This window comes from Arvicanthis niloticus, chromosome 24 (assembly GCF_011762505.2).
Source record: "Arvicanthis niloticus isolate mArvNil1 chromosome 24, mArvNil1.pat.X, whole genome shotgun sequence".
Taxonomy (NCBI): Eukaryota; Metazoa; Chordata; class Mammalia; order Rodentia; family Muridae; genus Arvicanthis; species Arvicanthis niloticus.
This window is the reverse complement of record NC_133432.1, coordinates 34509655-34536097: the sequence shown is the minus strand read 5'-3', so window position 1 is coordinate 34536097 and position 26443 is coordinate 34509655. Positions and strand designations below refer to the sequence as shown.

The 26443-nt window shown below is 45.4% G+C and overlaps 1 long non-coding RNA gene and 1 pseudogene across 1 annotated transcript; both read right to left on the bottom strand.

The window, feature by feature from the left end:
- Positions 1 to 2257: 2257 nt before the first annotated feature.
- Positions 2258 to 3796, bottom strand: LOC143437484 (fructose-bisphosphate aldolase A pseudogene; annotated as a pseudogene).
- Positions 3797 to 15109: 11313 nt separating this feature from the next.
- LOC143438085 (uncharacterized) lies at positions 15110 to 25940 on the bottom strand. Its single transcript, XR_013107155.1, has 2 exons — positions 25729 to 25940; positions 15110 to 20532 (listed from the first exon to the last, which is right to left on the bottom strand). It is a non-coding gene; the product is annotated as an uncharacterized LOC143438085 (long non-coding RNA).
- Between the last annotated feature and the right edge of the window lie 503 nt (positions 25941 to 26443).

Genomic DNA, 26443 nt, shown 5'->3' with positions numbered 1-26443 from the left:
ATAGACCAGTACTCTTTTCTTTGATGAGTTACATCCCTAGTCGTAAAATCTTGGTGTCACAAAAGTCTCTTGTCTCTGTAGCTCTGGGGCTGATCTGTGCTACCCATTAGTCACTCAGGTCGTAGGGCCTCCAACCCTAGTGGTCTTTTCTCTTAATTGGCCTTTCACCATTGCTCTCCTGCCCAAGAATATTCCTCTGTGCAGTCATTTTTCTGCCTTTATGAAGTCTTTGCTGAGAAGAGTTAGAGATGGAGTTTGTGTCTGTCGTATTATCTCCCCCATCCTTCCTTCACATCTACAGTTTTCTAAGGATGCTTTGTTGGGATTGGGATGATAAAGGCTTTACAGTCACAAGGCAGCATGCAAGGCTGGATACAAGGCAGGTATTTGGACATGGATCCTCCTTGAGAGGGATGATGCCATATGTGAGGCAGGGCCAGCATCAGGCTTGGCTCAGACACAGAAGGCAGCAGTGAGGACAAAGGGTGGTGTGGCGGTATATGCCTAGATGTCTGGTACTCAGCTCTTCCTGGGGAGATGGGAACAAAGGATTATTTACCAGGATAGAGCACCAATGATATACCAAAGGAATGATGTCACTCAAGTCCAGCTTAGTGAACAAAGGAGTTGTGGTGTCTTACAGAATCTCAAGTGAGGGTCACTTGCAGGAGCATGGAGGATTAAGTTAGCTGCATCACCACAGAGCCTACCCTGGCTTGAGTGATGTCCTGTGAAAGCTGTATGCCTATGGCTCTCTGCAGGATTTCCCAGGAGTCTCCCTTTCCCAGAAGCCCTCCCTGCTCACTTTCACTTTGGAGTGGCCTTGGGAATCTTGTAAGCTTTTAAGAACTCTCCCTGAGACTTGAGTTGCTTACTCATGTATCTTAACAAACCTGTCCCTATGATGAACTATTACAAGTTAGATCTTCCTGAGTCCTAAGGAGCCTTCCTCCAGGATCAGTGTTTCAGTGTGGAGGAAATGCTGTATAGCATCCCACTACTCAGGAGCAGAAGTAGGAGAGCCATGAGTTTGAGGTCATTCTGGGCATTACAGTGACTTCCAGTGAGAGAAGCCTGGGGTGGAGCCTTTATAGGTATATTTGAGGGAAGGCAAGCCAAGGCAGAGAAGACTGCCTTGTGTAGACTGGACTGTTTCTGGAAGGTCTTGTGTGTGGGAATGGTGTCTCACTGCCTGGTCCCTGGCCTGCATGATTAGGGGAGAAGTAATGGACTGAGTGAAAGTAAGGAGGGATGGTTTGTGTGCTCAGGATGAATTGGTCTGAGAATGAGCCATGAGTCTTGTAGAGAGTTCCTTGTTGTCCATGAGACTCCATTACTCTGGAAGGAGGAAGTCTGTTGTAAGCAGCAAGCTTTGGATGATGTCAAAATATCCAAAGATATAGGATCTGAGGCAGGCATGGTGGTGACCTTAGCCTATACACCCAACATGCAGGTGCCAGAGGCACAGGATCACTGTTAGTTCTAGGACAGCAAGATTATAAAGTGATAACCCTGTCTCAAACATGCCTGTAATATCTCAGACTCAGCAGGCTCAAGCAAGAGGATCAGGAATTCAAGATCATTTTTGGCTACTTCACCAGTCTCGGGTCAGACTGGGTTATACAATAACTAAGACCAGGTATGTTAGCCAGCAAGCCAACAGCCCTCTTTCACCCTGCAAAGGTGTTTCCCAAGAATATTGCACCAAGCATATATAGCCCTTTATGCAAACAAAGGCTATTATTTGTACCCATCACAACCCTTCTGGTGGGATACCAGAGGATAAAAATGAGTACACAGTCATCTAGAGTCCTGTTTTTACTGGCCTTACAAGGCCAGTGCAGGCTGTCTGGAGTGAACAGTGGCCATGGCAATCCTGGTTCTCTGCAGCTTCTGGACTTACCGCACAGTGATTGTAAAATGTGTACAGTTAGCAGAGCTCCTGTGAGGGTGGTGCAGCCTGTTGCTCATAAAGGAGCTGCTTGTCTGACAGCTCCTGGCTCAACACAGTTAACATTGTTATGTTAATAGTTGTTTTGAGGGTGGTATTTTGAGACTGGGTGTCATGTAGGCTTGGCTGGCCCAAAGGATCACCTTAAAGTGCTGATTTTTGGGGCACCTACCAGTTTCTGGGATGCCAGGCATGTGGCACCATGACTGGCTCTAAAGAGACATTTTGGAGAATCCTACAGAGCTGTCACTAAGAACTTAGACACTGGTTACTGTTCGATTCTCTCTACCTTCCTGTTTATTTACCTTCCCCCTTAAATAGTTGTTTATTGGCAGTGGGCTGGAAGGGATGGCAGAATTAGCATTCACAGACAACATTGCACACCAGTCACAGGGCAACAAGAGTGAGGGGAAAGAGCCTGAAGGCCCCTCTTCAATAGCAAGCGGTAGGCAGCAGCCTGGAGTGTTCATGGAACAGCCTCAGATCACCTCTGGTTAGTAGGCACGGTTAGAGATGAAGAGAGATTCATGGGCTGCAGCTCCAGACTGTCCACTTGGGGTATACTTTCCTTCACAGGTCAGGATGTTGGCCAGGGCTTGTGATGTACTCCTCCTGAGCATCCTTCAGCTTCTCCTTCTTTCTACCCCAGGCGTTTAGATCAGAGGCGTGCAGGGCTCAGCCATAGGAAAAAGTCAAGGGCCCTGGGCTTCAGCAGAGAGACACTTGTTGATAGCATTGAAGTTGATGAATCATCTTCCTCACTCTGCCCTCCAGACAGGAAAGTAATCCCAGAGACAGCAGGAGACACTGTGTGATGAAGTGCTATGACAGTTGCCATGGCAATCTCCTCATTGGAAAATTTCTGGGTGCAAGCATGGCTTGGGGTGACCATATTGGGCTTCAGCAATGTGCCTTCCAAATAGACATGGTGGTCACTCAGAGCCTTGTAGACAGCAGACAACACCTTCTCAGTTACATATTGGCAGTGCTTCAAGTCATGGTCCCTGTCAGGGAGGATTTCAGGCTTCACAACAGGTACAGTGCCATTCTGCTGGCAGATTCTGGCATAACAGGCCAGAACATTGGCATTTTCCCTGATAGTAAGGGTCGAGGGAGTATGTTCCCCAATCTTTAGCATACAATACCACTTGGCAAAGTTGGCTCCATCCTTCTTATGGCAGGCACAGTGCTCAGACAGCCCATCCAGCACTTGGTTAGTAGACTCACCATTGGTATCTCCTGTCGGCACCACGCCCTTATCTACCTGAATGCTCACACCACCACCCTTGGACTTGATAACTTAGGGGTAGGGACATCCATCTACCTTCTGGCACAGTGTCTTATGGAAGAGGACACCTCCTCCCATGGAGGGATCCTCAGGATCATCGGCAGTCAGCAGCAGCTGATGATAGAAGTGCCTGTTCTCCTCAGCACCAATGGACTGCAGGTGCTTGGCAGTGTTTCCAGTGGACTCATCTGCAGCCAGGATGCCCTTACCTGGAGCACAGCTCAGTGAGAGGTATCAGCCAGCTGCTTCTCTTGCTCTGGGGTCAATGCTGGGTATGGGTAGAACATGGCACCAGTGGTAGCATGCTCGCGGCACAGGAGGGAGTGAATGTGCCGGGTACGCCAGTGTGTAGGGAAAGGACTGAAGAGCAAGCATGGCCAGGGTCACCAGGACCTCATTCCCCACCTCCCCTCTTCAAGTTGATTATTTGGTGTTTTGAGGCTGAGTCTCGTGTACCCTTTGATGGCCTTGACCTTCTCTTCTCTACCTTTGCAAGGGGTGCATCTGCAGATGTGGACACCTCACTTAATATACGTGGTGTTGGGATCTACCGCAGCAAGTAGTCCGCCAACCGAGCTCCATGTCCACCCTGCTGACCATTTCACTCGCATCCCCGGTGCTGACCCCAGGGGGATGACTGTGCTCATAGTTTATTCGTGGCAAAAAACCCAGTAACTCTGGCTTTCACTGAAAGGGTCTCCACAACCAAGGAGAGTTCTTCTGTGTGGCTAACTTTCTGTCCTCACCAAGACTTCATCAAGGTGAGTTTGGCATTTGGCTGTTCTCTTTGAATCTCTTTGCTAGATACCTGCAGTATACTAAGGATGCAGATGTTGGAGGTGGGATGGAAGGACTGCAATCAATGGAAAGGACCAGAAGGACACTTGGAGAGGGTTGCATTCACAGAGCTATGACAGGGAGATGGACTGAATGCAGCACAGACAGGGAGAGTGAGCAGCAGGTTTAGGTGAACTGACTGGAGACAATTACAAGGAAAGAGAGCTCGGTCCTCACATATTAAAATGGAGTCCACACCAACGTGGCATCTGAATCTGTAGCAAGTGAAAGTCAACCTGGGTGACAGTCCCTACTTTCATGTCTGAAATACTGGTTTCAAATAGCTCAGGCTGGCCTATACTAGAGGGTTACCTTGACAGTCTGATCCTTTGGCCTCTAATAAGCATGCACTGAGATGACAGGTGCACACACACTGTGACTGTCAATAGATGTTCTGAGAGCTGTGACTGTTCTCAGAACTGTTAGAGATGAGCCACCAACCAAGCACCTTACCCTCATTCTTACTGTTTTATTCATTTATTTTTTAAAATATGTTTTGAGGACTGATACATTTTAGGAAGCCCAGGGCTTCATGCATGACATATCAATGTTCTATCAGCCGAGTTACCTCTCAAGCCCTAATACCCTTTCATAGTAACATTCCTCCCCTTCGCTCTTAGGAGGCTCACTTAGACTGCCAGTTGTGACTTAGGTCACTGCTGTCAGGAGTCTTCCTACTCAGATGCCATTTTCATCCCTGGGCCTTCTCCAGAGGCTATCCATAGATATCTGTATGATTTCCTCCCAGTCTTAATTTCCTCTCTCCTCATCAAAGCTTTGCAGGGGACAGATAGATACTTGGCTCATATTCTGTCCTAGTCTCTACCTCTTCCCTTGATAGCTGCAACGCACTGGGGATTCAGATGTGGGATGTGGCATGGCAACACCCTGGCAGACACAGGACAGGAAAGAAAACAGTTTAGCAGTCACAGGTCTCAGCCAGAGTAGGATCCCTGCATACAAAACATGGGGCCAAGGGGAAGCACTAGGTTTGGATCAAGTGACAGAACCAAGAATGAGGGTAGAAATTTGGCTGAGAGGGTGGCTAGCTTAATGACAACATCAGAGGTGGAGGTCAGATGATCATACGCCTAAGGTCATTCTGGGTCACATAGTAAAAAGTTCTAGGCTAGCCTCAGTTCTCAGGAAAAGCAAAGTCAAATGTGGGGGAGACTAAGGCAGAACAAGCTGATTAGCACTAGCCAATGGGAATGATTTGGTCGATTTGCTTACTTGGCTGTGGTGATTTAGAGGAACAGAATCCTGCCCTGACTGAGAACTTTGTTAGTAGCTGCTAAAGCACAGGGAGGGGTCTGCAATCAGATCTGCTCCAGGTCCTCATAGAAATACCTGTGGGCTGTTGGTCAGTGCTTTGTTTTGGGGGGTTTGTTTTGTTTTGTTTTTGAATCCTGGAATCTGACCAGGTTAGAAATAAACAGGACAGCCTTGAAAATTAAACAAATCTGGCATTCACCCTAGAGGTGGCTTGAGTTGCTAAGAAACCATAGTGCTGGGGGTGAGTGAGGACTTGAGGATAAGGAGTTTTTCTTCAGGAGCCTCTATTGACCTCTTCTTAGAGTCTGGGTGGATCCACCTTTGCTTTTTCTCTCCCAGCAACACAGTTGTTGCCAACTGATGATGTAAGCCAGGAGTGACCAGCAAGTTCCTGTTCCTGTTAAGTTGGGGACTTTGCAGGATGAATGTACCCACAAGTTTGCCCTTCCTACTGCGTTCTAGTGTTTGGGGGCATTCTGTGATCTTTTCTTCTTGAACTGTTTTCGAATGAACACTGGACATACTCAGGAGTGTGCCCATTCCTAAGTGCCTTCCCCACATGAATCCATACATGTAAGCACCCCAGATAAAGTCCTCACCTTTCTTTTTCAAGACTGTGCGGTTCTTGGAAACTGTGCCTTCCTCTAGTGTCCTCCTACAGACAATGAAAACCCTTCCTTGCTCTTCTGTGTGTTGGCTGTGCTTTGTCAGCCCTGCACACACCAAGTCATGGACCCACTGTATTTGGTTACAAACTGACGCCCCAGATGGGACCTTCCCCTTGGCAGCTGTTGTTTCTCAATGTCCAGTAAGAGATTCAGTGAACCAAAGGGGCTTGCTGGTGGGGAGCCAGACCAACCAAGACTTCTCAGGGACTCTTAAGAAAGGACAAAGGGAGCATTAATTCTGGATTCTTGTCCAGGAGCTGACTTGGCAAGGTTGGTCTAGGGCTGGCACCAGTGCCTCAAAAGAGTCAATGTTGTGACTTCTACAGACCCAACTCTTCCCCATAGGCTGTGGTTATCTGCCCTTAAGCAGCTGTGTCTGAGGTATCCTGTGTTCTCTTTACCAACATTGTCTGACTTTACTCTCTTTTGATCTGGGTCATTTCCCCCCCTACAAATAGTATATATGATGTATTTTTACTTCTTTATTTGGTTTTTCAAGACAAGGTTTCTCTGTGTAACCCTGGCTATCCTAGAACTCACTCTATAGACCAGACTGGCCATGAGCGCAGAGCTCCACCTGCCTCTGCCCCTAAGTGGTAGGATTAAAGGCTACGCCCCTACAGATAGGTGATGCTGTACTTGTTAATAAACTTGCTTGATGTAAGTCATCAGTTTATGCAAGCTCTCCTAGTCCCAGCCATGACTTTTGTCTTATTTCTCATCTTTATTTCTCACCCGATCCTCCCACTTGACAACTCACCATCTGTGGCCCTTTGCACTAATTTGGGACACCTGCCTAAGTCCGATACCACCCTACTTAGAGCGACAGAGACTAGATCAGCACTGGTAAAAGGAGCATCTTATGGAGGACTTGACTTGTGGCCACTGTATAGTAGTCACAGTGGGCCAGGAGAAATACAGCAGACATTCCAAGTCTTCCTTCAGAAGTTTTCCTAGACTGGTGAGTGGTGCTGGATCTTGAGTCTGCCGATTAAATAACATGGTGGAGAAGGTCTGGTGGATTGGAGATGCATAAAGAGACAGCCACAGGTGTAAGGTTGCATCTCTGCCCTGAAGTCTGAGAGTTTGGGAGACCTAAGGTCTGGGATGCCGAGGGAATCTCAGTTCTGGCTGCAGGCTGGTCAGGAATGCCTACACCTCGAGAGCCTCTGTCTTAGCTGCCAATAAGTTACTGCTGGCAGATCGTTCCCACCTGGCAAATCTATAGTTAGATGAGTGTGTGTCCATGTGGCAGAGGTCTGTTTGGTGTGTGTATACACTTTTTGTTGTGTCTTCCAGAAAATCTAGGTGTGTGATTCTGAATTCCAGTGTTCATCCATGTAAAGAATTATGGCTCTCGTATGTGCGTTAGCCCTGATGTCTTTGCCCACCTCCTTCCTTCTCAACTCTTTCAATCATCAGATAACTAGTATGGGAGATAAGGCATGTGTGCCAGCGGAGATCCACTGTTTCTCACATTCACCATTGAGATATTTGGCTACTGGCCAAGGACTAGAAAACAGATGGTCCTTTTGTGTAACCCATCATGGTCACAGTACAATCTGGGATACCATAAGTGTCCTGAAAATAGGTCTCAGAATTACAACTCTTGTAATTCTGTACTTGGAGAAATTTTGCATGAGGAAAGCACATGGATGAAATTCCCTATGTGAAGTATTTTATAGCCTCATATCAGAATGAGGACCTCCAACAGAAAAGTAAGTTAAATGGAATGAAGTTAAACTTTTGACAAAATGGAAAACACCATTCCACTGTTTGAAATTCCTCCAGAGGAGGATGAGCGCTCTCCTCTCTCTTGGGTCAGGAGAGGGAAGTACCCCCCACTGCTCCTCAGAGGCCTGGGACTCCTACTGAGCTCTCCACATACCTTCAGAGCCTCAGCCCGCTTACACAGAGGCCGAACAGTAACTTGATGTATGAATTTGTCTTGCTCCAGGAAGATCCTAATTCTTTTAGTTCCTTGAGCTGGTTATCCTGTCATGGGAACTTTTGAGTGCCAGACCTCCTAGTGGCTTTTAGCTATCCAACTTATGGCTGCTGATAGCAGAAACAGTTTTAAAGATAAAAGGGCTAGCCAAGCAAATGTCGTAGAGAGAAGGTACCTATTCAGGAAGGCTTACTTGGTTGGGTAAAGGTCTGTTTCTTTCCTTCCTCCCTTGAGTTGCCTACTTACCTTTGCAAGCAAGCACACTAATTACTCCAACTAAGTTAAAGCCCAGAATCAAGCAATCCTGTTCTTAGTGCCTGGACTCTAGTAGGATTATCCCTCTAGATAAGTTCAGGGATGTTCAGTATTTTGGTCAGCCCTTGCAGAAATAACCACCAGAGGATAATTTAGATGCATGTGAAACCAAGAAAAAGCTAGACCAAAAAGGAGAGCAGAGAATACTCTAGAAAGTCAGCAAAGTTTGGTTCCATTCTGGGGAGAATCAACACTTCCAGAGAGATGCTGGACCTGCTCAGGGACGGGACTTCTTGTTTAAACCGCTGACCTCATCCGACTTGCTTAAGTCTCTTCCAAGCCGCAGCTCGGGAGTTGGAGGCACCTATCACCACTGCTCCCTCGTCCTCATTCTTACCTCCCTCCCAGGTGAGGCAGCTAGCATGGGGTGTCCAGGTGCAGCTAAACCCTATGCGTCAAGGCGGGCAGGTTGCAGCCTAATGACTTGCAGATTAAACTAGTTAATTCAATCACTCACTTCAGACCTCAGGTGGGGAACAACTAGGACATGCTGAAACCTGAAGCAGTGAGACGGGAGAGGGCTTGAACTGCTGCCTCCTGGCTGACTTGCCATACAGAGCAGAGGTCCTTATCTGGACGGGGTGATTCCAAATCCTTGGCATCTTAAAGAATTGAACATACATCATGCATGCATGCACACTGGCATTGCAGTGGCAAGGGAACTTCAACCCTACAGGTCAGACACACTGTAAGAGAGCAGTGGGCTCTTTGAATCAGAGTAGTCAAGGGCTCTGGGTCACTGCCGAGGAGGAGGAACTGGCTGCTGAGTGGCATGTCATGGATTATGGATTGTTTTCCATTTGAAGTGGTATGACCCATTCTAAATGGGGCAGCAGCTTCTGGTGACAGCTCAGAAGAAAGGGCAAGGAAGAAGGAAACTACTTTTTGCCTTCTTGCCCTCACTCTTGCTGGCGTGTTCATCTGTCCTGTTCCTGCTGCTTCCCTGCTGATAGTAGAACTGACTCCTCTAGACTTCCAGCGTATAATGAAGACTAGAAGCTCTGCAGGGATCATGCAGCTTCATGGGTTGAGAAGGGCTGCATTCTCAGCCACTCCAATTGTGAGACAGCCATTGCTAAATTACCCGGACTACATCCTGTAATCCATATGTGAGATTTATTGTATATATATCACATACAAGTGTGTGTGTATGTGTGTGTACTCAGACTTCACAGAAGCACATGTGAAGGTCAGAAGACAACTTGTAGAAGTCAGTTCTCTCCTTCCACCATGTGGATTCTAGGACTCTAATTCATCAGATGCCCTGGAACCACAGTTACAGGTGAGTGTGATCTGCCATATGAGTACTGGGAAATGAACCCAAGTCCTCTCTCTCTGCAAGATGAGCCATCACTCTTAACCACTGGGCCATCGCTCCAGCCCCAAGGAAAAGAAACATAAAAAGCAAGTGTCCTTGTTGGCACCTGCCTCCCAGTCTCTAAGTAATCTGGAAAGAAGACATCTCAGGCAGATGCCTCCGGACTCTATGTGGAGCCCACAAAACTGAGAGCCAGTGAGCATCAGCAGGAGGCCATTGGAAGAGCATTGTCCCAGCTGTTCTTAGACAAGGAAGGTAAAGACCAACCTGACTCTAGTTCCTTCTTGTAGAAGATTAACAACTAACAACTACGGGGCAAGGGCTTCCTGATCTGGCTCTCCTTAGCACTAGCCAGATTTTCTCTGAGGAGTCTCAGATTTGTCTTAGATAGACCTGGAGAGGAATCTGAATTCTTTACACTGGTGCCAAATATGTTGTGTTTTCCCAAAGAGGAGGATTCTGTTCAAGAAAGAATGTAAATTAAAGGGTATTGGGGAAAGGAGAAGCCAAGCAGTTTCTTGAGCCTCTGCAGTAGACTTAAGGCAATGGGTCTCAGCCTTCCTAATGCTGTGACCCTTTATTACAGTTCCTCATGCTGTGGTGACCCCAACCATAAAATTATTTTTATTGCTACTTCATAACTGTAATTTTGCTACTCTTATGAATCATAATGTAAATACCTGATATGCAGGATATCTGATGTGCAACCCCTATGAAAAGGTCATTCAATCCCAGAGAGGTCATGGTGCACTTTAATCTCAGCACTCAGGAGGCAGAGGCAGGCAAATCTCTGAGTTGGAGATTGGTCTGGTCTACAGAATATGTTCCAGGACAGCTAGGGCTATACAGAGAAATACTGTTTCAAAAAAAACAAAAAAGAAGAAAAAAGAAAAGAAAAAAATACATTATCTTTTTTTTAAGATTTATTTTTATGTGCATTGATGTTTTGCCTGCATGTATGTCCATGTTTGGGTACTAGATCCTCTGGAACTGGAGTTACAGTTAGAAGCTGCCATGTGGGTGCTGGTAATTGAACCTAGGTCCTATGGAAAAGCAGCCAGTGCTCTTGACCACTGAGCCATCTCTCTAGGCCCAATTGTTTTTAAGATTTTTCCTTTTTTTTTTTCCCAAGAAGAGCAGGACTATTAACCACTGAGCATCTCTCCAGGCCAGGTCTTTAATATCTTGACTGAAAAGGGTTATAAAATTTTCAAAGAAAAGGCACAATAGGTGTGTCTAAAGACAGCACAGCAGCTGTCCCCTATAATCTCCCAAGGACAGCTTTGCCTTCCCCCAAAGGAAACTGGCCATTTGCCAGCTAATACCTCCAAGAACCTAGAAGCAGCCATGGAAATTCTCAGGCATGGAAGGTTTCTGCTATCTTGGTTCCAGTTTCTTTTAGTTAATTGCAAAGCTCTTATATTACAGCTGTAAGGACAGGATACTAACTTACTTGAGTGACATGAACACTGTAATTAAGCCACTAAAAATACTAAAACAAAGCCACCGGTGAGCATCTCCGAATTAAGTTCATGGAAGGCCAGAGCTTGCAACAGGGGCACCGATGCATACACTGGAGCCTTATGTCTGGGAAGTTTGGGGACTGCCATGTTTTAAGGCAGTTGCTACAACTTGACTGCTAATTAAATAGACCAGATCTAACTATGGGCAACCTCTGATTTTGGGCCTTATACCAGGTCTCTAGAATTCCAGAAACAAATATCCAACACTGATTTGACTTGTTTTTTGTTTTTGTTTGTTTGTTTGTTTTAAATCATGTCTTCATGAACTACTTCTCCTGACTAAGGCAGACCTGTTCAACCTCAACCAAGGTTGTCCAGAGGGCGTCTTCCTGGCACTCAAGTCAATAGTCAGATGGCTCTCTCGACTCTTGAGAATTTTAGTTCTCTTGGTTCAGTATTTAGTTTCTTGAAGCTGGTAGAAAAGATATATAGCCAGGGGTCCTGGCAGGCAAGTTCCCTGATCTGCCGCCACCCACCTAGAAAAATGTGCTTTTTTTTTTCTTTAAGAAACAAAACAGAAAAATTTTCCTTTGTTAAAAATATTCCCAGTGTCACACAAAGGACTCTGTAAGGCAAAACTTTACTTTTTTTAAAAAAAACTACATTACATCCCTCCTCCTCCCAGTCTTACCCCACAAACCTCTTCCGCCATTACACCTCTCTTCTCGGAGATGGGGAAGCCCACCTTGGGTGTTGATCAAGAGGGTGCAAGCCAAAGAGCAGGCAGCAGCCGGAGGGGCTATGGGCGCTTGGTTTTTATTCTAATGTAGTGACACTGTTCTTGCCCATTGGCTGGGGCTGACCTCACAGACTTTTGAATTGGCTATTTTTAAAAGACTCAGGGCAAAGGAAATGGCCAAACTGGGAAGGGGTCTGCAGCTTTAGTCACCAAAGTTCTGAGACTGTAGCCTGGGCTTTGTGTTCAAATACAAAGGTTTACCAGGTTGTGTGTCAGGAGGAGGAAGGGATAAATATTTGCATAAAAGTCTTACAAGGTGGGGGAGATAAAATGATTTGAATTCATTCCCACAACTCAAGTTTTACAGTGGTTAATAGAAAAGACTAATATTTAATGTTCCTTACAAATCCCTCTTTCTTCAAACTCATTAAGGTAGTAGCTTTCTTTTGCTGTCATATCTTGGAGTAAGAAACTCTTATTATTTAGGAGGACATGGTTGTTTAGTAAAAGCTGATTCAACAACACTCTGAGCTCCCTAATACACGAAATTAATCATTTAGCATGGTTTAGGTGGATCATTTAGGTGGATGCACATCGTAAGGGGTGGTTCCTTGCCCAGAAGGTTGATCTGGACCAACTAGTCTCCTGACCAGAAGAAGTGCTCTTGCTTTCTTCTTCCTTTTTCTTATTTTTATTTTTGTTTTGTTTTTTTTTTTTTTTTTTTTTTTTTGAGGCAGGGTCTCTCTATGTAGTCCTAACTGTTCTAGAATTCACTACATAGACTAGGCTGGACTCGAATTCAAAGGTCTGCCTGCTTCTGCCTTGAAAGTGCTGGGATAAAAAGCACACTATATCTGGCTAGTTTTCTCTTAACAGGCCTTCACTGCCAATTTTAACACCCCCATCTGCAGCACACACACACCCATCACAAACAGGCAATCATAGAATCATTTAGGAATCAAATTAGATTTTTGGCTCTTTGGTTTCTGGCAAGGGAAGAGACTGCCAAGAGGTCCAAGAAACTTTCTGGCTTTTAGCAAAGAGATAAATTGTTTGTTTTTGCCCTTAAACTGCCTAGCCAAACCTCACCTGCTTTTACAATACCCTGTTCCTCTAAGAGAGAACCTAGGATTGTACAACAGCCAGGTGTGGGGAGGGAAGAAAAGAAGTCTTGCTTGGTACCTGAAAAGAGGTATGAAGGAGAAGTTACAGCAAGTTATTTGCAGAACCAAGGGAAGCCAAAACATAAATATTAAATGTATTTTAAATATCCAGATCAAAGTTCACTGGAATCTCTTGCTCGGCTCACAAGAACCTCCCCCTATTGGGCTACTCTTTTTTTTTTTTTTTTTTTTCCTTTAAGACTGTTCTCAAAAAACAAACAAACAAACAAACAAACAAAAACTGTTCTCCAGTAGTGAGCCCAGCGTCTGACTGTTTGAGACCATCTGATAGACAGCCTTTGGTGTGGCAAAGGTCAGCATGAAGCCACTCCATTTGGCTTCTTAAGAGAGAAGAGAAACTTAGCCATTGTTTGATTTCTAGGTTAAAACAATAGTCTCTCTCTCTCTCTCTCTCTCTCTCTCTCTCTCTCTCTCTCTCTCTCTCAGCTGATGATAGGCACTGCAGTTTTGAACTGAGGCAAGATCTGAAGTCTTACGCCTGGGTTATATCTTCTTACCAGGAAGACAATTCTTAGTGAGCCGTAGTTATCTATGATGACTCATGGATTTAAATCCAGCATCTAGGGAATGTGACCCCTTGGACTGTCAAAAACAAAACAAACACACACCACACACTGATCATCTTAGTTTGGGAGTGTATTTTCTTGCTGGGTGTTTTAAGATATATAGATGACCAAAATTAATCACTTGATTTTATCATCAAGGCCATTTGAGATCTGGTCCTCAGGGATCACCTGGGTTTGAGAGGAACTCTGGCTGTGAGGACTAGTCAAAGGCCTTGCTTAACCATGGCTTTGCTTGGAAGCATGGAGGGGAAAATGTCCTCCTTTTTGTAGACTGATTAGAGCTCACTCAGTAGGGGTTCCATGGCCTCCCTGAACAAAAGGACATGTGACTTCCCATATTTCAGAACATTGGAGCAGGCGTCTGGGACCCAGCTAACCTTGTAGAGCAAGGGGGAAGAATATTCCCCCTTTATTTACCACCTTTTACAAGGTGGTAGTGGTGCACACCTTCAATCCCTGCAATCATGAGGCAGAGGCAGGCAGATCTCTTTAAGTTCAAGGCCAGCCTGGTCTACAAAGCAAGTCCCAGGACAGCCAAGGCTGTCACAGAGAAGTCCTGTCTCAAAAACAAAACAGAACACATCCCTCTTACCATATCAGCATAGGTCTCTAAGTATAATTACTGGACACTTAGGGTTTCCATTGCTGTGAAGAGACACCACAACCACAGCAACTCTTACAAAGGAAAGCATTTAAGTGGGCTGGCTTACAGTTCAGAGGTTTAGTCCATTATCATCATGGCAGGAAGCACAATGACATGCAGGCAGGCATGGTGCTGGAGAGGTAGCTGAGAGTTCTCCATCTGGATCAGCAGGCACCAGCAGGAAGAGTGAGTGAGCCACTGGGTCTGGCTTAAGCTTCTGGGACCTTAAAGCCCACCTTCAGTGACACCCTCAGTTGTACAAAGTCCTCCAACAAGGCCACACCGCCTGACAGTGCTACCCACTCCCATGAGCCTATAGGGGCTATTTTCATTCAAACCACCACAAGCACCCAGAAGGTCAGCTATATCAGTTTGGTACTTTTAACTACCATATTATATTTAGATAAAATGTGGGCAGACCATACATTTCAAAATAAACTTTGATTAGATGGGCTGGAGAGATGGCTCAGTGATTAAGAGCACTGACTGCTCTTCCAGAGGTCCTGAGTTCAGTTCTCAGCAACTACATGGTGGCTCACAACCATCTGTAATGGGATCCAATGCCCTCTTCTGGAGTGTCTGAAGACAGCTATAATTGTACTCATTTACATAAAATAAATCTTTTTTTAAAAAAAAAAACCCTTTAATTAGACAAACATTTTAAGCACTTGTAATTGTTATCAAGAGCAGATCAATAGCTCCATTGATTTAAGCAGAGGGTTGACATCGGTATATTGGGCTTCAAGCTTAAAATCTGAATACTATCTGTATCATGTCTACATCTTGTCCTTTATGTGCCTTAAATAATTTAATCAGCCCTTCACAACTTGGATGAACTTTCTAACTTTCTTTTTACATTTTGGAAACATCAACCATCTTAATATTCATACACAAATCATTTTTTACCAAAATAATTTCATTTCAATATTCTTTTAATATATTTTTGTTTCCTTACTACCACAAGACAATCACATTAACAAATTTGTCATTTGTTGTGAGAATTTTCCTTGTAGGAACAGGGACCACTAAACAATGTCTATTCCCACTGGATTCTTCACCCAACATACATTATAGATTACCTACAGATGCATGAGTGGAGCCCCACTACCTAGTTTTTCTTAGAGTATATACTCTACTCTGCCCCCCTTTAAAAAAAAAAAAAACCAACCATGGGACCATGTAAGGTTAGGGCAGAATTACATCTAGCTGGTAGGAGAGGCTGGGTACTCACGTGAGGGTCTAGTGACTGTCCTTACTCTTTTTCTATGAAGGGCCATCTACAGTCAACATGCTCAGCTGTCGCTGCAACAAGGCAGGGGACACGTCTCTTCCAAGAGAGAGGATCTGAACACTCTCCCAGATGGATTTGAAATCCTGGACAAGGCCCAAATTATTAAAAAAAGAATTTCTCAGGGTCACACGGAGGAACACTCAAACAAAGGCAAAGCAAAACTTTACTCTTGATCTAAGGGGAGCACTCAGAAATGCAGGCACACGGGCTGAGGAGCACTCAGAAATGCAGGCACACGGGCTGAGGAGCACTCAGAAATGCAGGCACACGGGCTGAGGAGCACTCAGAAATGCAGGCACACGGGCTGAGGAGCACTCAGAAATGCAGGCACACAGCACACACCATGAGGAGCACTCAAATGCAAGCACACAGCCTGAGGAGGACGGTGGTGTTTATTTACGAAAGTGGTGACTGTCTTTTCCCCATTGGCTGGGTCTGAGCTCACAGGAGTTGTTGGCTAACAGCTGAAAAGAATCAGAGCAAATGAAAGGAGGCAAAGCAGGAAGAGGGCCACCACTTAAGTTACTGTTACTTTGTGTAACAAAGGTTTTACCAGGTTGGGAAGGGATTAAAACATTTACATAAAAAATCTTACAAGGCGGAGGGATATAAAAAAGATTGAGTTTTTTGTCATAAACATCAGTTTTAAATAGAAAAGACTAGTATCACATTTCTTAGATCTCACCCCTATGCTGGCTAGGTTTTACTGGTTTTGAACACAAGTTGTGAACCCATTGTAGATTACACAATAAATTAATTCTGTTGTAGACTCTGGGTTGTATTGTATTTCAAAGACATGCTTCTGGTCAACATCAATTTTACTCCAAGAACCAGTGACCCTGGCAGGGGGAAGAGACACTACTCAAGCCTGAAAGCTTGGGAATTTGTAAAAACATCCTAAGATACAGAAAGTAAGTCAAGGATGACAACAGACACACATCTAAGCCCAGCACTCCGGAAGAAGAGGCAGAGTATTTCTGCGAGTTCCAGGGCAGCATAGGATACAAAGTGAACCGCTGTTTCAAATAAGTCATCCAAAAGGAAGCAGGGTGACATTTGCCCACAGTCCCAGTCTAGAGGTTAACACAAGAGAAGGAGTTCAAACTATAGATCTAGGGGCTGGAGGGATAGCTCCAAGGTTGAGAGCACTGACTACTCTTCCAGAGGACCTGGGTTCAATTCCCAGCACCCACATGGCACCTTGCAACTGTCAATAAGTTCATTCCAGGGGATCTGACACCCTCACCCAGACATAACATGCAGACAAAACAATGCACATGAAAATAAATCATTAAAAAAACAATCATAACCCTGGCTACATACCAGCTTTAAGTCCAGGCCTTGTCTCAAAACTTACAATTTTAAAGCTTATACAGCCTAACTGCTTACCTAGGGTATAAAGTATGACAAGGGTATTACATCAGAGACATAGCCTGTCACTCAGGGTCAAGGTGCCATCAATCCTAGGCTGGCTGTTGTAGCCAGGGTCATGGAGAGTGTCCTCAGCCCTCTCTGGCTGAGAGCTGATGTCCTGGGTTGTCTGTACTGGTGATCCTCTGCAGCTCCTGCCTCCAGAGTGGCGATGAAGAATTCAGTGAGGGGGCTGTGACGCTGACAGTGCAGCCACTTGCCAGTGAAAGGGTTGTATGGCTGATGGTCCTTTGCATAAAATTCTCGTCCTTGACAGTTTCCAGGTTGGTTCTTTGAAGCAGGGATTTATGGGGCCCAGGCTGGCTTGTAGCTGAGGATCCCCATGAAGTCCTGATGATCCTCCTGGCTCCATCTCTTAAGTGCTAACACGACAGCCACAGCCACCCTGGCTGGCTCTATAGCTATTTCTCAGAGAGCCTTGAATTTCCTCCAGTAACTCTTAGAGACAAGCTACCTGTTGTAAACAGTAACAAAGACAGGGTCATAGGAACCAAGCTGGAAAGCAGAGCTACAGGCTCATGGACGGAAGCAGACATGATGGGGCCTGAGGTGGGAGAGCGTGAGGAAAGAGAGCCACCATGTATAGCATGATGGGGGCCCTGAAGAAAAAGAGACAGATAGCTCCAGAGAACAATGGAGGGAAGTATCTGACAAGGTTTTTTTTTTCGGGGGGGAGGGGGGTGATAAGTTCCACATCACGTGACCTAGCCTATGTGGTATGAGTCACAAGACTGGAAGTTACTAGATAAAAGTTAGAAGTCAGGGTTGTCTGGGCATCAGTGTATCTGGGCTTGGCGCTGTAAGGGGGTTAGAGAGATCATAACTCTTAAGAGCTGTGAGGTCACAGCAGCTCTCTGGAGCTGGCCTTGAGAAACTGAGGGGTTTGGTCTCATTCTGGGGAGAAGAACCAGCAGTTAGAAGACCTGGCTGGCTTCTGACACTGTCCTCTGAGGATGCTTTGTGACCCACTTTGTTCTGTTGATTTTTCTTTAAACTTGTCTGAGACTGGGACTCAGGTAACCCTGGCTGGCCTTGTCCTTAACAGTATAGCACAGGATGACCTGCTCCTCCTGCCTCTACCCACCTACCCCCCAAGAGCTGGGATTACAGGCATGGGCAGCCACATTTACATTTGGTGCTGGGGAATCAAACCCAGGGCTTCAGGCAAGTTAAGCAAGCACTCTGCTACTGAGCTACAACCCCACCTCCATATCTTCTCTAAGGACAATTATGCATCTTTGCTTTCAGGAATCTGAGCTGTGCTGCCCGTGCTGACTGACGTCATCCTGCCAGAGGACCTGTGACCTTAGTGGTCATTTTCCTTCATTACCTTTCACCCTTAGGATCTCCCTTCAGAGAGAAGGCCCAAGTCTCTTCTCCTCTGTTTCTTGAGGTAAATTATATACCTCGCTTGGCATTTATCCCATGAGCCACCCAGCCCCGTTCCCTAACACCTGCAATGTATACTAATGGTGCAGAAGTGGGAGGTGTGTTGGTAAAGACTTTATAATCCCAAAAGAGGACTTGAAGCAGACTTAGAAGATAGTTATACAGTCACAGATCCCACCCAGAGAGGGGTTCATTCATGGCAGGCAGAGTGGAGGGAGGTCCTGGATTGGATCCAGTGGTGGAAGATAAGAATGAGGGCCAAACCAAGCATGTGGTGATGTGGGCCTCTAATCCCAACAAGTGGGGCTGGGCATGTTAGTACTCCCAGCTTTCCTATGGTGAAAGGGCAGGCAGAGCAAGGAGACTGCCTGGAGAGAGAGGAGGCTATCTGGGTGCTCATGGGACAGCTAGCCTGGCATATGCAAAGGAGAACAAGAAACCTACATCAAGAAAGGTTAAAGTCAAGATCCCATGCTCAGGGAGGTCTTGTGGCCTACATCCATCCACCATAGCATGTATTGGTCACACACACACACTCACACAGTGAGAAAGTGTAAATAGAATGAGAATGGGCAGAGCTTCTGAGGGAGAGCCTTTAATAGCGTTTCATGGTCTCATGTAACCATGTAGGAGAACAAAGGACTCACTGTATCCCCAGAGAAGACAACTCCTGATCCTGGTACCCCTGCCCTCAGAAGTGCAGGAGTACAGGACCGAGCTCTGAGCTGTCCTTTATGCAGTTGGGCAGAAGGAACACACAGCTTCCTGCATACTAGGGTAGTACTCTGCTAATTGCATTTGTTCCTCAGTCCTAATGCCCTTTCTATAACTGTTTTATCACATTATTTTATGTGTGTCGGCAGTGGGCATGCAGGCCTCAGTGCACATGTGGAGATCAGCAGACACTTGGAGGAGTCAACTTGTTTTACTATATGGGTCTTGGGGATAGAACTTGGGTCATTACGGTTTACCTACTGAGCCATCCTTCTGGCCCCTAGTATCTTTTTAAAATAACAACCCCTCATCTTTTTTTTTTTTTTTTTTTTTTCCAGAAGGCTTATTGGTGTGACAGATAGTGACCAAGTCATCAGGTCCTAGGACCTCTGACTCCTGTGGTCAAGTCTATTGCCAGCCCCACATTAAGAGGATCATAACTCAAGAGGAGAGTCTCCAATAGTCTCTGAGTTTCTTTCATCTATTTCTTGAGGTGAGTTAAGACTTTGGCTTATCATCTGTCCTGTGTCTCCACAGCCACCTTCCTAGATACCTGTACTTATTAAGGATGCAGACATTAGAGGTGGGGTGGTAAAGCTCTTACAGCCTGGGAGGGGACCAGAAGGAAACTTGGAAGGAAGATGATCACAGATCCTACCCAGAGAAGAGGGCGCTCCATGGCTAGGCAGGGCCAGCGTGAGCACTGAGTCTGTCTGCTGTAGTAGAACACAGGTTGATAGGAGGATGCTCAGTGTGCAGATGTACACACGCAGTCTCAGCTCTCAGGAGTGGCTCATGGCAATCACACATTTGAGGTCAGCAGGCTACCTGGTCAGCAGGCTACCTGGGAAGTTGCAGCGTAGCCCGAGCTCTTAAAACAAACGAGTAGAAGGTGGAGGGAAGTCTGAGGCAGGGACTCAGCTGGCATTTCTAAGGGAAAAGCAGACCTGGGCACAGCAAGGTGCTTGGCACTGGCATACTAGAATAGTTCAGTGGGTTTGGGTACAGAAGTAGTGGCTTGTCACCTGATACCTGGCTCTGGGTGAGTTAGGAAAAGAAAAAACTGGTTTGAGTGTGAGACTTAAATCAGGAGGTTGTCACGAATACAGACTCAGGGTGTGGTTCAAGACAGCCACACCTCTGGTAGAGGGGGGTTGTTTTTTGTTTTTGTTTTGTTTTGTGTGTGTGTGTCCCCAAACAATGACCTGCCCTAACACCATAAACCTCTTCCAAGCCTTCAAGCTTTGGGAAATGCCAAAACATCCTAAGATAAAGAAAGTAAATTGGGTGTGGTTATATACACCTGAAAACCCAGCACTCTAGAGGTCAGGGCTGCAAGCTTGCTGTAACTCAGCTGGGTTAGAAAATGAGACCCTGTCTCAAAATACAAAACAGAGCCCTGCATGGTGGCACATGCCTATAATCCCAGCACTCTGGAGGCTGAGGCAGTATGCCTGCCCATGAGTCCAAAGCCAGGCTGATTGATGTGAGTTTCAGGTCATCCAAGAACACCTAAAAAGGGGGCGGGGGGAGAAATTTGTTAATAAAAGTTAGCTGAGTGTGCAATTTAGTGTTTTCCTATAATACTGGTGTGTGGAAGGCTCAGTCTAGAACATCATGAGATCATTAGTTGTTACTTTGAGGTAATGTTTCATAGTCTTAGTCTTAGTGACTGGGTAGAAGTCACTATGTAAGCCATAGGCTGTGGCCTCAAATATGATACAATCTTCTTGTCTTGGCATTCTAAGTGCTGGCATTTCAGACTTGAGATGCCACATTAAGCTAGGATTTCAAGTTCGAGGCCACCCTGAGTTATGGATTGAGACTCTGATTCAAACAATAGCAGCACCACCCACTCTGCCTGCAAAAACCACAAGGAAGTAGAGGGGCGGGTACAGTGGACAACCCAAAACCTCGAAGGCTTCCTTTCAGCTGTTACTTCAGTTATTAAAAAGCTGGGTGAGGTACCATTGTCCTGTAGTCCCAGGTACTCAGGAGGCTAAGGCAGGAGGATCATTTGAGCTCAGAGATTTGAAATTAGCCCGAGCAACAAAATGAGATGCTTTCTCTCTCTCTCTCTCTCTCTCTCTCTCTCTCTCTCTCTCTCTCTCTCTCTCTCTCTCTCTCTCTATTTTTTTAAATTACTTTAAAAAAGTCAAGTGTGGGCCGGGCGGTGGTGGCTCATGCCTTTAATCCCAGCACTTGGGAGGCAGAGGCAGGCGGATTTCTGAGTTCGAGGCCAGCCTGGTCTACAGAGTGAGTTCCAGGACAGCCAGGACTACTCAGAGAAACCCTGTCTCAAAAAACCAAAAAAAAAAAAAAAAAAAAAAAAAAGTCAAGTGTGGTATGTGGTATACTTAGGAGGCCGGAGCAAGAGGCCTGCTGAGGGCAAGTCCAGCTGTGGCTAAACTCTAGTCTAGCCTCGTCTACACTATGACACCCTGTCTCACAAACTGAAGAGTGCATCTACAGTGTGGCTTACTTGGTAGTGTGCTTTGACTTCTGTGCAGGATACCCTGGGTTCACTTCCCAGCACTATATAAACCAAGCAAGGTGATGTACTCCTGAAATCACAGCACTCAGGAGATAGAAGCAGGGGATCTGGAGCTCAAAGCCAACCTTGCCAGCAAGTTTCAGGCTGTCTGGGACCGTCAATAATAATCAAAACAAATAAAATCACCCTATATACCAAGACAATACTGAGCAAAGAGAACAATGCTGGCGCTCTGGCCATATTTCAAGGTATCTTACTAAGCCACAGTAACAAACAGCGTGGCAGCTGCATCAGACAGACACTTAAATAACAGACTGGAATAAAGACCCAGAAATAACTGACATAACTCAGACTGGGATAGAGACCAGATATAGCCTGCATAATTAGTCACCTAATTTTTGGCAAAGGCGCCTAAATATGCACTGGAGAAAAGACAGTCTCTTTCAACAGTGTTAGAAAAAGTTGTAGACAAGTGAAACTAGGCCTCTATCGTCTCTCCCTGGTGATCAGAGAGCCTAATCAGCTCTGCAGCTGTCAGGAAGTACAACACAGACTCTTAAGACAGACAAGGACTTTCTGAAGAGAACTTCAATCACTTAAATACTGCGAGCAACTAATAGGACTGCATAAAACTAAAGGCTTCTATACACAGATGTTCTAAAAGCCACATCTGAATGAAGATGGAGCTTGCCAATGGGGAGAATCTCTGCTGGGAACCTCAGCTAGGATTTAGATCTACAATATATATAGTTAATTCAAACAACCCATTGATGAGTGTGCTAATGAACTCACCAGCCAGTTCTGAAAAGATACAGATAACCAATATACATGAAAAGTGTTAACATCATTGACCATCTGAGAAATTAGAATGAAAACCATACTGGATGGCTGTGGGTCCAGCTCAGTACAGTGATTAACTAATCCATGAGTCTCTGAGCGCCACAGAAATCCAGGTGAACAAATAAAATGGCCACTGGGACTGGCTAATGCCCACCTTCTGCATCCAGATCATATGTAAAATGTAGGTTTCCTTCGTGACACAGGACAAACTGTAATGCAATGCTGATCTGTCATCTATCTCTATCTCTACATTTGTGTTTATCAATTGTCTACAGTCTCCTCTAACATCTTCAACAATACATACTCTAACTTGGGTCCTTCCGTCTACATCCTTGTAGTCGTAACACCAGCCCTCTCAGGCTAGAGACATGGCTCAGTGGTACAGGACTTGCCTAGCATACATGAGGCTTTGCAACTAGCACTAGCATCAAAAGCTCAGCTCTATAAAAAGTCAGCAGTGCCAAAGGAAAACTCAAGTAGCAACTACTGTCATGATTGCCTGGATATTTAAATAAAGTTACTAACCAACTGCTATGCATGGATAGTACCACTCATAAAGCAGTATTTATTGGGAAGTGGGAAGTTCAGACCGATAAACTTATGTAGGTGTGTTATATAAGGTATCGTATACTGACTTTGCTCATTTACACTCCTTCTTTACACTCCCTCATTTCTTTAAACAGTTCTGGGTACTTTGTAGATATTTAGTAATTATCAGTGAGAGAGTTTGAGAAATGGAGGTAGCTAGCCTTCAGGGCGACTCTTAGCCATCTCTTCTTTTGGCTTCCATACTCTTGTGAAGTTTCCTTTCACCCTAGTGAGAATGGTCTGTGCGATCCCTGTCACAGAGAGTATCACACCAATTTAAGATGGTAATTACCTTTCACCTCTCATCTCTGTTTGGAGGTTGGGGATGGAACCCACCAATGCACACACATCTTGAACTTTTAAAAACTCCTTTTTGTTTGTTTGTTTTGTTTTTTGAGACAGGGTTTCTCTGTGTAGCCCTGGCTGCCCTGGAACTCACTCTGTAAATCAGGCTGGCCTCGAACTCAGAAATCCACCTGCCTCTGCCTCCCAAGTGCTGGGATTAAAGGCGTGTGCCACCACTGCCCGGCTTAAAAACTCTTACATATTTGTTTAGGGGGTAACTTGTGTCATAGGAAGAAAGAATAGATGGATTAAACTAAAATGTCATATTAGGGGGAAGACTGGCCAATAAAACTTTTGTTGATTTGACTGGCCACCAAGCAATGCTTGTGATGCCATCAAGACTTGCTTATAGGTTATTGCCTATGCTGTGGCAGCTCCGGCTGGTCTAGAACACACAGTGTAGTCCAGGCTAGCCTCTAAGTCCGTGATTCTTCTGCCTTAGTCTTCCAAGTGCTGAATTACACTGATTATAGGTCTCTGCTACCACATCTGGCTTGCCTTCTTCACTTCCCTAAAGGTGAAGGCTAAGGGACCCTCACTGAAACTGAAGCTCTTGCTATTCCTTGGGTCAACGAAGACATCTTACACAGTGATTTCCACAGTTAACTGCCAATCCTTTTAGCCTTGAGGTCTCAATGTCAAGAGGCAAACACACTGTTATAAGGATTTATTTTTTGTCTTAATATAGGGTCACAAAACTGTCAGTTGCCAGACTTTTCGTCAAAGCCTGGCTAAAAAGTACCTAGTCATACAGAGTGGCTCATCCCTCTAATACATACACACTTGGGTGGTAAAGGCAGGGGCACTACCTCAAGTTTGGTATCACCAAGGACTACACAGTCAAACAGTGAGGCAAGCAGGGCTACATGATAACTGGCCTCCCCAAATTAAGAGGGTCAGGTATGGTGGGCATGTTGGGACATAACTATAATCCCAGTATTAAAAAGGCAGATTTGTGAGTCCTGCCTGGTCTGAGGGAAGAGGAGGACAGGTATACTTTAAATCAGACTTTGAAAAATGGCAGTTGCTAGCCTTCAAGATGGTGCCTGCCAATAGTTACTTCTGGCTGTCACACCCTTGCCAAGTTTCCTCCCACTGTTGAGATTGGTCTGTGTGATCAAGACCACAGAATGAACACTATATAACTTTAAGATAAGTTTAAAACATCAGAGTAGATATCTTGTCCCTCTCATCTGTTTTTTTTAAGGGAAGACAAAAAAAATCGCACTGGTATTTGGACTTTCAGAGACTGTAAAGTGTTTGTTAAGGAATATTCTGTGACATAGGAAGGATAAATAAACAAGTTAAACTATATCTCAAGCATCATGCTGGGGTGAGAACTGGCCAGTGGCATTTTTGTTTACTCGATACTAGGCAACACTTGTGATGTCATCGAGATTAGAACCCTCACTTGGTAGGTCCCCACCTACACGGTGACAGTTAGCTCAGACTCAGCTGACTTGGCAGGTGAGCACACCTACTTTTGTTCTCTCCTCCTCCTCCTTTCCATTTGGTGGTGCTGGGGGTTCAACGCAGAGCCTTGCCTGACCTAGACAAGCAATGTCATACTGAGCTACACCCCAGCCACATCTGCTTGGTTCTTCTTAAAATAGTCCTCTTTTCAGTTTTCTGGAACAAGGTATCACTCTATAGCCCAGGCAGGTCTAGAACACACAGTGTCATCCAGCCTAGCCTCTCAGTCAGTGATCCTTCTGCCTCAGTCTCCCAAGTGCTGGGATTACAGGAGGGTATACCACATCTGGCTTGCTTTCTTCACTTCTCCAAAGGTGAATAGCTAAGGGATCCTTCTGAAACCAAGTCTTGCTATTCCTTGGGTCAACTAAGACATCTTATATGGTGATTTCCACAGTTAACTGCCAATGTGAGAGGATTGTTCCAATTTCAATCCTTTCAGCTTTGAGGACTCAATAATCAGTACAAGAATCAAAGGATATATTATTATAAACATTGTTTTTAAAAACAAAACCATAATCTTTTTATGAAACTACACAAAGCTTCTGGCAAAGCTTTAACATGAACACCCAGCCAGGCATAGTAGCACAGTGCTGTGTTCCCAGCATTTACATAGGATGAGAGGTTAGGGATTCCAAGGCAAACCCCAACTACATCCCAAGTTTACAGACAGCTGAGCTATAGCACACCCAGTCTAAAAATACAACAAAGGAGGCTGGGCATGGTGTCAGGCCCTGTACTTGCAGCATTGTAAGGCAAAGACGGGAGGAATAGTACAAGTGTATGGTCTGTTCACAGCAAGACCTCATCTCAAAAATAAATGAAAAAAAATACCCTGATACTTTTAGTACCATTATAACAGTAGGTCCTTAAATAATGTCATTTTTGGCTAGGGTTTAGAAAAGTTTATTATATTCACACATACACACACGCACACACTGGTGAATAAGGATGAAGTTTTACTTAACCTGTGCCACGGTCCTTCATTTGGGAAGGAGATCTGGATGTTACCTAACTTGCAGGTTCCAAATGATATTAAATAGCTGGCGTATTTACAGCAGGAATTCATACCCCGTGGTGATGTGATCTCCTTTGGTGAGCTCTGATCCTTTAGTCCTTGGCTCTTGGGAGATTTGGTTCAAATTAATGTGCACCAATTCTTTTTTTCAGATTGATGTCAATTCGACTGCGAATCTGTGAAGTCGGGTAGTCTTTTTTTACTGTGGTGAGCTGGAAACACATTCTCCAACACGCTTCACATGGTCCCTAACTAGAGCCACAGCTGCAGCTACCTAGACTGATATTCCTTAGTTCTTCAACATTAACAGGGGCTGGATCCGAGGGTCCACAGTTCCTGAAGCATCACTGAAACTGAGCTACCAGAGGCGGGTGCTGTCCGTTAGTAACGCCCACTGCGCGCGGGATGCAGGGACAGCCCGCAGGCGCAAGGCGCTGGCCTCACTCGGCACCCGTAGGGTTAGGCTGGGCGCAGTAACTGGAAGTGTCCCCTCCCCGAGAGGAAGTTACACATTTGTCTCTTGCGCCTGGTGGAGATAGAACTTCCGCTGGCACCGCCCCTTCCACTTCCGGTAGGGAAGAGCCGGTTGGTCCCACATGGGCGAAAACAGGCTGGAAGATTTTAGTGGCGACGTTTTTGGGGGGCGGCAGTCAAGGGTCGCATTA